General features: G+C 48.4%; 1 protein-coding gene across 1 annotated transcript in view; it reads right to left on the minus strand.

Annotated features, from left to right (window-relative positions):
• Positions 1-8,001, minus strand: part of RAP1B (RAP1B, member of RAS oncogene family) — a 31,781-nt gene extending 23,780 nt beyond the window's left edge. The window contains exon 1 of the mRNA XM_068669251.1: positions 7,826-8,001. The gene's annotated coding sequence lies outside the window, so the exon portion shown is untranslated. The remainder of the gene's footprint in view (positions 1-7,825) is intronic.
• Positions 8,002-9,109: the final 1,108 nt, after the last annotated feature.

Raw genomic sequence — 9,109 nt, forward strand, 5'->3', positions numbered from 1 at the left:
AAACACTAAAATAAATGCTAACTTATCTTCGCATGCCAAGCTGTGATCTGCAGTAGTTCCTCTGCTTTGTGAGCGGCTGATGCATCTCAGACAGCTCCCCCCCCGCCCAAAAAAAAAATCTTATTAAATGGGTCAGAAATTTCCAAGAAGGAAAAATCTGACAGATACAAGCAGGAGCCCAAAGAGAAGCAATTCACGTTTGTAAGCCTAAGCTCACACACACCACGACACCCACACAGAGCTAAGTAATTTTAACCAAATGAATTTGAATCACACTCAGCCCCACGCCGCTATTACACGGACTGGATCTTGAGTTACCAAATTAGTATGGGTTAAACTTGATTAAACAAGTCTCCACAAGAGTCTTTTTCAATCTTCTTAAGACCAGCCTCGTTCTTGTTCAGACCACACTTTTTGGTTCCTCTACATCTTCAAAGCTTGTCACTTACTGGAGAAACCTGTACTTCCTTCAGATTTGCTTTCCTCTTAAGTTAAATCAAATGTGTACTTTCACAGAGCAGTAGAAACCAAAATTTAAAGTCAGCTCCAGAGGTTTGGACAGGAAGACCTTTTTATGTACAGAGCAGCATGCCTGGTCATCTAAGAGTCATCTATTATTCAGACAATCACTGCACTATTTCAACAGGTATTACCACCACATCCTAAACGTTTTCCTGAACGAGTTTTAGCTCCAGGAAACCAACGATGTGCATCTCTAAACAATCTGTATTTTGGGCAAAGCCTCAGTGGAAGAGCAACTTTTCAGTCCACCCCTTGTTCCAGTGAAACAAGTTTATCCTTCACAAAACCACTCTTATTTCCACATCACTCAGGGAGTTCCCGGTACAGCCAGTGCATCCTCTTTTTGGGTTTTCGATGTGTGGCTTCAGCCGCCTGTAGATAAGGCTGCGAATGGTTCCTTACCTTTACGTCTACTGCCACAGCAGGTTCAGCATTCAACTTCCAAAAGAAGGTTTTGGCTTTCCTTTATGAAACGTCCAGCACAGAATTTCATTTTTAAAAAGCGCTCTGCATGCAGTTAACTAAGGAAGAATTACAGGATTTGAGACTACAAAGATTTTCAACTCGAGAAATTTGAAAGAAAATAGATTCACAAACTGCATCTTAAGCTCTTGCCTCTAGTTAGGAGCAGGATGTACTTCCAGTGAGCAAAGCTACATTTTTTGGCTGCTGTAGTTAAGTGAGTCCAAACTAACGTGCATGTAATGTTGCTTCTTCGTTAACATGCTGGCTAGGCAGGACCCAGATTCCTAGCAGAAAAGGAAAAGGCAGCTTCAGGACTTCTTGTATCTTTGTTTGTCAAGAAACAAACTGTACAACCTACTTGTTCTTTTCATTGATGGCTTCACACGTAGTACTCCATTTCTTCCCTCTAATTCCTGCTCGCACAGACACAGCGTTTCTCTTCTGAGATTCTTTTAGGAATTTGATGAAAAGCAACACAGATCAGAAAGATGCCAAACACTCGCACATACAGTGGCCTAAAGCGCTTTATTGTAAAACTGCACTTTCAGCTACTCGGTTTTTGCAAAACTTCAGCCACCACACTTTGGTTTTCTATGCAAGATCTCTGGCTGAACCTCAATATAGCTCAGGGCGTTTCCTGAAATAAAAGGTTGAGGGAGATGAGAAAAGGAAAGAGCATCATAAAAAAAAAAAAAAAAAAGAAAGCAACGGGCATACTCAAACATAAAGCAAGGTGAAAAGGTAACAAACTGAAAGAGCATGCAAGGAGCAAATGATTGTTATTCAGAAATGCTTGTTTCTCTCCAGTGTTCAGATATAAAAAGCAAGCAGAAAAGTCTGCACCAGAAGTAAGAGCATGTGAAAATCAAGCATCTAGTTAGAAGGAAAGTTATGAGTGCCTGGATTTATTGTGGGATCACAAGCTTCCCCCTGCTGGTCTCCAAACTTATTCAAAGCCCAGAATGATGTATAATCAAGTAACAGGATGCCTCTTGTCTCTTCAGCGAGATATCTCCTAATCTGCTGCATAAATCAGATGAGATTTATGAGAAAGACGGAAGAGCGATTCTTTAGCATGACAGTCAGCTATTTTTGCCTTTCCAGTGTTCCTGCTCGATGCCACAGGACTACTACACAGTCTCCTATGTTCCACCAAGAGCTAAGATGACAATTTGGCACCAATTTCTAGAAGCACGGCATATTCTCAATTAACTAGTGTCAGCAAGATGCTGGGTTTTAGCAAAGCATTTCACAGCACGTTAAGAACACAAGTCCAAGGCAACTCGACTTGTGTGCTTCTATTCAGAGAGCACTGATGATGTTAAATAACTTCAGAAATTCATCTGTGGACTGGTAACGGCATGGGCAAGAACTCTGAGGGTGAATTTGTACTCGCAAAGAACTCACGTTTCTGATGCTGCTCATGGTGGAATCTGTGAAAACACCCAGCACTTCCCATACACTTGGGCAATGTAACAGCATGTATAAATAACAGCACAATGTGGTCAAGAACACCACATTCACCGTCAATTCTCCATTTAAAACAAGTCAGGAGGGTGACAGAAAGCCAGCCTGATATACCCTTACACATACACACTAACTGTATAACTGCAGGAGCACAAGGATTGAGGTTTTGCAGCCTGTAAATCCTCCAACAATGCTGTCTGCAATAACCACTGAGAAACTAGGCAGGGTATGTTTTATGGGTCATCTTTTTTAAGGACATCCAGCTTTTGGAACATTATCTTGTAAGCAGTTTCATAATGAAAGATGAGAGGAGGGTTACTGACTGTGTCTTACAATGTCTTCACGATTCACCTTACCTACTTAAGGCCTGCAAGATTAATAAGCAAGAGGTTCCTGCCCTTGCACTTGACCATACAAGCTGGACACACAAGCACACAGCTCAGTCCCAACTGTAAACATCACCTTATAAACAAATAAATTCAGTCCTAAATACTATGTTGTGGAGAAAGGTTCTTAAAGAACTTCCATTTAACAGATTACCTCTATGCTACAGTCCAGTTTGCTCCCCTCCACATTTAGAAAAAAAGAACAAGATGTGCTTCAGCTTTCCACTCCTCTTCCAGAGAATCACTTTTGGGGAAGTATCAGACCAGGTGTTACAGAAGTTTAACTGCAAACAAGAACTGTGCAACTTGGCTATCAGTTTCATCCAGGGTCTGTGGCAGTCCAAAGAGTTTTCAGCATATTCACTTCATCTTAAATAAAAATCTGACTGCATGTGAAGCTAAGTTTTTAAAAAAGGAAGTAGCTGCTGTGGCCCTACATCCCTTTAACACACTTTGATTTTGGTAATGCTGAAGGAAGTCTCACAGCTAGCATCATTCAGGTCCTCCTCCTGCTTCCTCTTCCTCCCCTCTCAAGCTCCACACAGGTAACTCACAGGTGTCTGCAGCTCATCTTTAAGACATCGTGGTTCCCTTTTTGCTTCTTCTTGATACATGAAGAATGCCTTAAAGAGTTTCCCTTCATTGAAGACATGAAAAAAAAAAATCAAGACTCAACTGACTAGGTTGCAGAAGCAGACTGCGTGGGGAAAAAATATGAGAAGACTCCAAAAGCTACGATAATTAACACAGAGCAACACAAAAAGGAACACTTGCAGGGACTATTTGTATTTGGGAGTTATTTTGGATTAACTGAAGAGGAGGCTGGCCAACACGTGTGATTTGGGCAGCAGACAGCAAATTTATTTCAGAAGCAGCTTTGACCAACTCATTTCATGAAGTTATGAAGTAGGCCATGGTAAAGAAAATAACATTGCCGAATTGAATCTTTACCTCTTACTTAACAAAACCTAGACTAATAAAACCTCATAGTTAAAGCAAGTAAGGTTAACAGTTAACATTCGCACCAACATCACTACATTTTGATGCAAAGAGCACATTTTCTTCAGAGTTTCTCTGAGGAAAGCCAGGAATTACAGTTACAGATGCTTGCTTTAAGGCTTGTCTTCAGTTAAGGAAAATAAACTGTTCTCCTGTTCCAGTTCTTCAACCCTGTCCAGAAATTTAATGATACAAAATTTCTCATGGCCCTAAGATTGGGGTTACATGGAGAATTATTTCGTGAATTAGGAACGCCCGGTATCCTTTTTGCAGAAGAACTGGTCAAATAATTAGGATTTCGAACACCTTCCTGTGCTGTAACGGCTGCAGGAACGATAGGTTGATCCGAGCAGCCAGGGGTTCCCTGAAGAGGATCTCAGGCTGGAGGGAAACACGAGATGCTGCGGCTGTGCCGCAGGACGCATGCGCTCGGCCACGGGAAGGGCCAGGCAGGCTCCCCCACTTCTGCACTCTGGTCTGGCCTTCCTCCCTTGGCCGAGGCCGAGCTAACCACGCTTGCTGTAATTGGCAGTCTCCTCTCAGAGTTGCAGAGCAGGGATTTACTTCAAACAACAGCAGCTCCTCAGATTAATAACTAGAAAGCTGAGCGGGACAATGCGCTCGGCGCTGCCAAACGCCTCCTCGCCTGCCTGCTCCAGCTCTGAGCAGCCCCTTCAGCTTTGCTTCCCTGCGGGGTCGTGCAGAGCCTTCGCCCCTCTGCTCCATTGATGGACCGTGCTGGGAAAAACCCTGCCTGTGAGCAGAGAGCATCCTGAAGAGCTAGAGGGCCCGCGACTCATTGTGTATTTATTTCGAAAGTCACTCAGGAGGCAGATTGCCAACCCTGTGCGTCCAGCCTTCCTCCCTTCCCTTGTCGCTAAAAACCCACGGAGATAGTTGGGAGTTCACTGCACAGAGATGTGCAGACAGTTTAAAAAAAATAAAAATAAATAAGAGGCCTTTTTAGCTGCCCAGTGTTTTGTTAGGCATCCTAAAGCATGGGAGACAAGGGCTGCAAGCCAGAACTCACCGCCACTTCCGAAGGTAGCCTGGCTCAGTTGAGCTATCAAGAAACAACCTGCACCACCAGACGAGGTCTCCGGCTGTCTCCAAACACTGCTTGCCTACTACAAGCAAAGCGTCACCGCCTCGTAATCAACTCACTTCCACTCTGCCTATCCCACTCAGTTCTCTCATGCTTGACAGGCCCCGAGACGGAAGCGATACATGAGATGCTTCGAGTGAGATGCTCCGGCTCTCCTGCAGTCGGCTGCTGAACAACTTTGAGAAGTGTCAAGCAATAAGCAGGTCCCCTATTAAATGTCTTCAGACAACCAAAAAACACCTTCCTCTTCCCTGCTTTGTGCGAGAAGAATACAACCTGACTATCTCAACCATATGTGCGCAGGAAAACAAAGTCTGCCTTCAGAAAGGAAGGTGTAGTTACTGCAGTCACTCCCTCCGTCTCTCCAAAGGAGGAGGCTGTCTAAAATATCCCTCTACCTGACCTAGATGCGACAGAACTCAGCAGAAGCCTGCCCCAGCTCAGCGGGGACTCAATAGGCTGACATTACACAGAGTACTTCAGTCTGCTCCTGTGTTTGTTCTGAGACAGAAGAGTGGCACTGCTTGCAACCACAAGCTAAATATAAGCTTCTGTTGCATGGGGTATACTTAGCCATCTATTTACTAAGAGTAATTCTGATTAAAACTCACAATAGCTTGGGAGAAATTGCAGAGCGTGCCCCGGAGAATTACAGAGCGCTCTCAGAAGTCAGCCAGGTATCTGAAAGTCAGCTCAGCATTACCGGCCAAGGACCCAGCTATTGTCTCACCACCCACCCAAGGATAACAGCGCGCCCGTTTTTAATCCCTCCGCTATCCCTGCCCCTCGGAGCACCTCTCTAGCTCGGAGCAGGCAGCATGGCACTACAGATGCCAGGACCGGCACTACAGCAGCACACACCGAGTACTCGAGTACTTCTGTGACTCCTGCACTTCTCATATTCCAGACGATAGGTGGACACCTATTTATTTCAGTTCCCGTGCTTACTAAGTGCTAGATCACAAGCTAAGTCATCTTCAGCACGCTTCCTTTCTCAGCCATACAGTAATTTCTTTCTGCTTTTGTAGGCTCTCACCTAGATTCCCATCTGTTTGCTTCTGCTCCAGAAAGGCTCTCAAATTAAAGACAGTCAGCTTTGCCCTGCAAAACTGGCACAGCACAAAGAAAACTGTCATGGCTCGCTTCAGATTTATTTTTGATGACCTGTCCTGCAGCAGAGCTGGAGAACAGAACAGCAAAATTTTAATTGCACTCAGAAAACTTATCTGGTGCACGCATACAGTAATCGAAGCAGGACCTCCAGTTACAAACAGTACAAAAGGCTATTTTTTTTTTTTCATATGACTTCTGTTTTTATGCTTATAGTCTCTCAGCTCTGTTTTGCGCTTTAATTCACCCCCAGGCAGACAGGTGCCAAGTATGATCAGCTTTGCTAAAAAAATAAGGAAAAAAAAGAAAAGGATGCATGACATTTATAGCATATGGAGCAACTCAAACCTCAGCTATTTAGCTGCATAAAGCCTTACCCTCCAGTTGCAAGCTAAACTTGAAGCAGTCCATACAAGTGCATGAAACGACCCTGAAAACAGGCAGGCACCGAGGATCAGAACAGTGTACACGGTTATTCGGAAAGTTTATCTGCAAAGCCTTTGGTGCAAACGACCAAGGCAACCTTCTCTATTGCCTCGGCTCGATTTTCGCTAGAATGAAGTCTCCAGGATGGACTTGGAACAAGAGTTTTTAAAAAAAAGGAATGGGTGAAGAAAGCTTGGCTGTGCTAGACATTAAGTTCTGTTTTCCCAAAGCTGGAGATTTTAGCACTGAATTAAGCCATCCCAAAGCAGAGAGTTGGGTTTGTTTTTCCAAGTTTTTTCCAACCTCTTTCCGAAGGGGAATGCGTTTATCTGAGTGGTGACTATATAAGACAACGCGATTGCTTCTTTATCTCTTAATTACAATCTATGGGAACAAGAAGAGCGTTTTACGGCTTCTTTTTCTGCAGCACGCAGCTTACCATGAAAGAGTCCCTAAAAAACTCTTTGTCATTCCCTGTCTGCGCACCTCAATTTGGGATAAAGCACAGCTGCTGGATGGTGGAAATAGCAACTTACACCACTCAAAGCACCCGAAGGCAGGAGGACACACACAAACCACCCGATTTTCGAGCAGAAACACCTCAGAAACCCCCCCTGTGCCGGCCCGTCCCCACCTCACGCCGCGGGGGGACTTTTCCTTCCCCCCCCCCCCCCCCCCCTTTTTGTCACCCGCGCTCTGCCCCTTCAGCAACTTCGCGCTGCTCCCACCTCCGCGCTGGGCCGGGAGGGGCCGGCATTGTGTCGCTGTGAGGGGAGGGGGGGTGTATTTTCTTTTATATTTTTTAAATTTGGGGGTAAAAACAACAAAACCGGAGGGGACCAGCCCCTTCCACTCGCTGCCACAGCGCAGCCGGGCCCCGCCGCGTCCCTTCCGGCCTCGGCCCCGCCGCCACCGCCGGGGGCTGAGCAGCGGCGAGCGGGGCCCGGCCCCGGTTCCCCCCCCCCCCCTTCTTCCTCCTCCTCCTCCTCCTCCCGGAGCCCCGGGCGGGCGGAAGCGGCGCCGGACGAGGTGGGGCCGGGCTCGGACTTCCCGCAGCCGGCACCGCCACCGGGGCTGGGGCTGGGGCTGGGGCCCGGCCCTCCCCTCCCTCCCCTCGCCCCGCCGCCGGGGCCGCAACTTTCCGCCCCCGCTGCAACTTCGGCCGCGGGCAGCAGCAGCAGCGGCGGCGGGGCGAGGGCCGGGCACGGCCCCATCACCCCCCCCCCCCATTCCCCTGCTCCCCCCCAACTCAGCGCCCCGCAGCCTCGAGGCATCGGCGGCGGCTCCGCCATGTTCCTGCCGCTGCCCCCATCTCCCCTCCCCGCCCCGCCGCCGCCGCCCTTACCCCGCCGGCCGAGCTCCCGCTGAGCTCCCGAGCTCCGCTCCGCCGAGCTCCGCTCCGCCGCCGCCTCTGGGCTGCCTGTGCCGGGGCGCGGCTTGGGGCCGTCGCCGTGACGCCGCACGGCCAGCCTCGCTCTGGCGGCGGGGCGGGGACGGGAAGGGAAGGGAAGGGAAGGGACGGGAAGGGAAGGAGGGAGGGGAGGGGAAGGGAAGGGAAGGGCTGACCCTGCCACCGCGCAGGCGCCCGGCCCCCTTCCCTTCACCCCCGGCCCCTTCCCTTCGCCCCCTTCCCCTTCCCTTCCCCGCCTTCCCCTCAGCGCTGCCCGCCCTGAGGGGACGCAGCCCCCCCGGGTCTGTCCCGGCTTCACGGGGTCGTGGGCTCGTCCCCCCCCTCACTCCGTGTAATGGTGGCCGCGGGTCAGCGCTGAGGAGAAATGGCAGGAATTGGGGCTCTCCCACCTTTCGGAGGGTCTGTGGATGGAGGGTGAATCAAACCCGTGGTGTGTCACTGCCTTTACACAGCTCCTGTCGCCTCTGGGTGCCAGCTGGCTGCTGGTAGCCCTGCGCTACAAAGCAGGGTGCCCCTGACCTGCAATTAAATTCCTCATCACTTCATCTCCCCATTAAACATCATTGCCTCCCCGCCACGCTTCTCCCTCATTTCCACATCAACATCACCCCCTTCCCTCATCCCCTCCCACCCATCGCTAATATTTTCCAGTCACAAATACTTCCGCTGATAAACGTTAAAAATAATCATTTATGTTTCTGGGAGGGAAGAAAAAAAAAAAAAAAGTAAGCAAATAGTTAACATGGTGTGCTGAGATAAAACTTTTGCTCAGAGGAAGTCCACGGCATGGTGTGTGAAACTGACAGGAAGTTGCAAGGAGGCTTCTGGCAAGGAGAGTGGGTGTGGAGGAAGCGCAGGCTCTCTGCTTGTAGCACAGAGATAGAAAAAGGAAAAAAAATATATTAAAAGATGGTGTTTCTCCCCGTTGCACGTTGCAAACATCCTCGCTGTGGATGTTTGGGGGCTGTACAGCTTGGAGTGGGTGCGTGGGAGATGCTGGAGGCCAGAGCAAACGCGGTCAAAGAGCGACCAGTGAATTATCTGCCCTTGGCTGGAGGAGCTTCATCGAGGCTCACGATGAAAGTGACACATTTAGAAAACATTTCTGAGTGTTGCTTCCAAATCCCAGACGTCACAAAATCTCCAAAGTCCAGGCAAATCTCTCGGTGTTTTACAGCTTAAAGCCTCGTGTAGTACTTTGATAATGAATCCCTGTAA

The sequence above is a fragment of the Anas acuta genome, chromosome 1 (genome assembly GCF_963932015.1).
Source record: "Anas acuta chromosome 1, bAnaAcu1.1, whole genome shotgun sequence".
Classification (NCBI taxonomy): domain Eukaryota; kingdom Metazoa; phylum Chordata; class Aves; order Anseriformes; family Anatidae; genus Anas; species Anas acuta.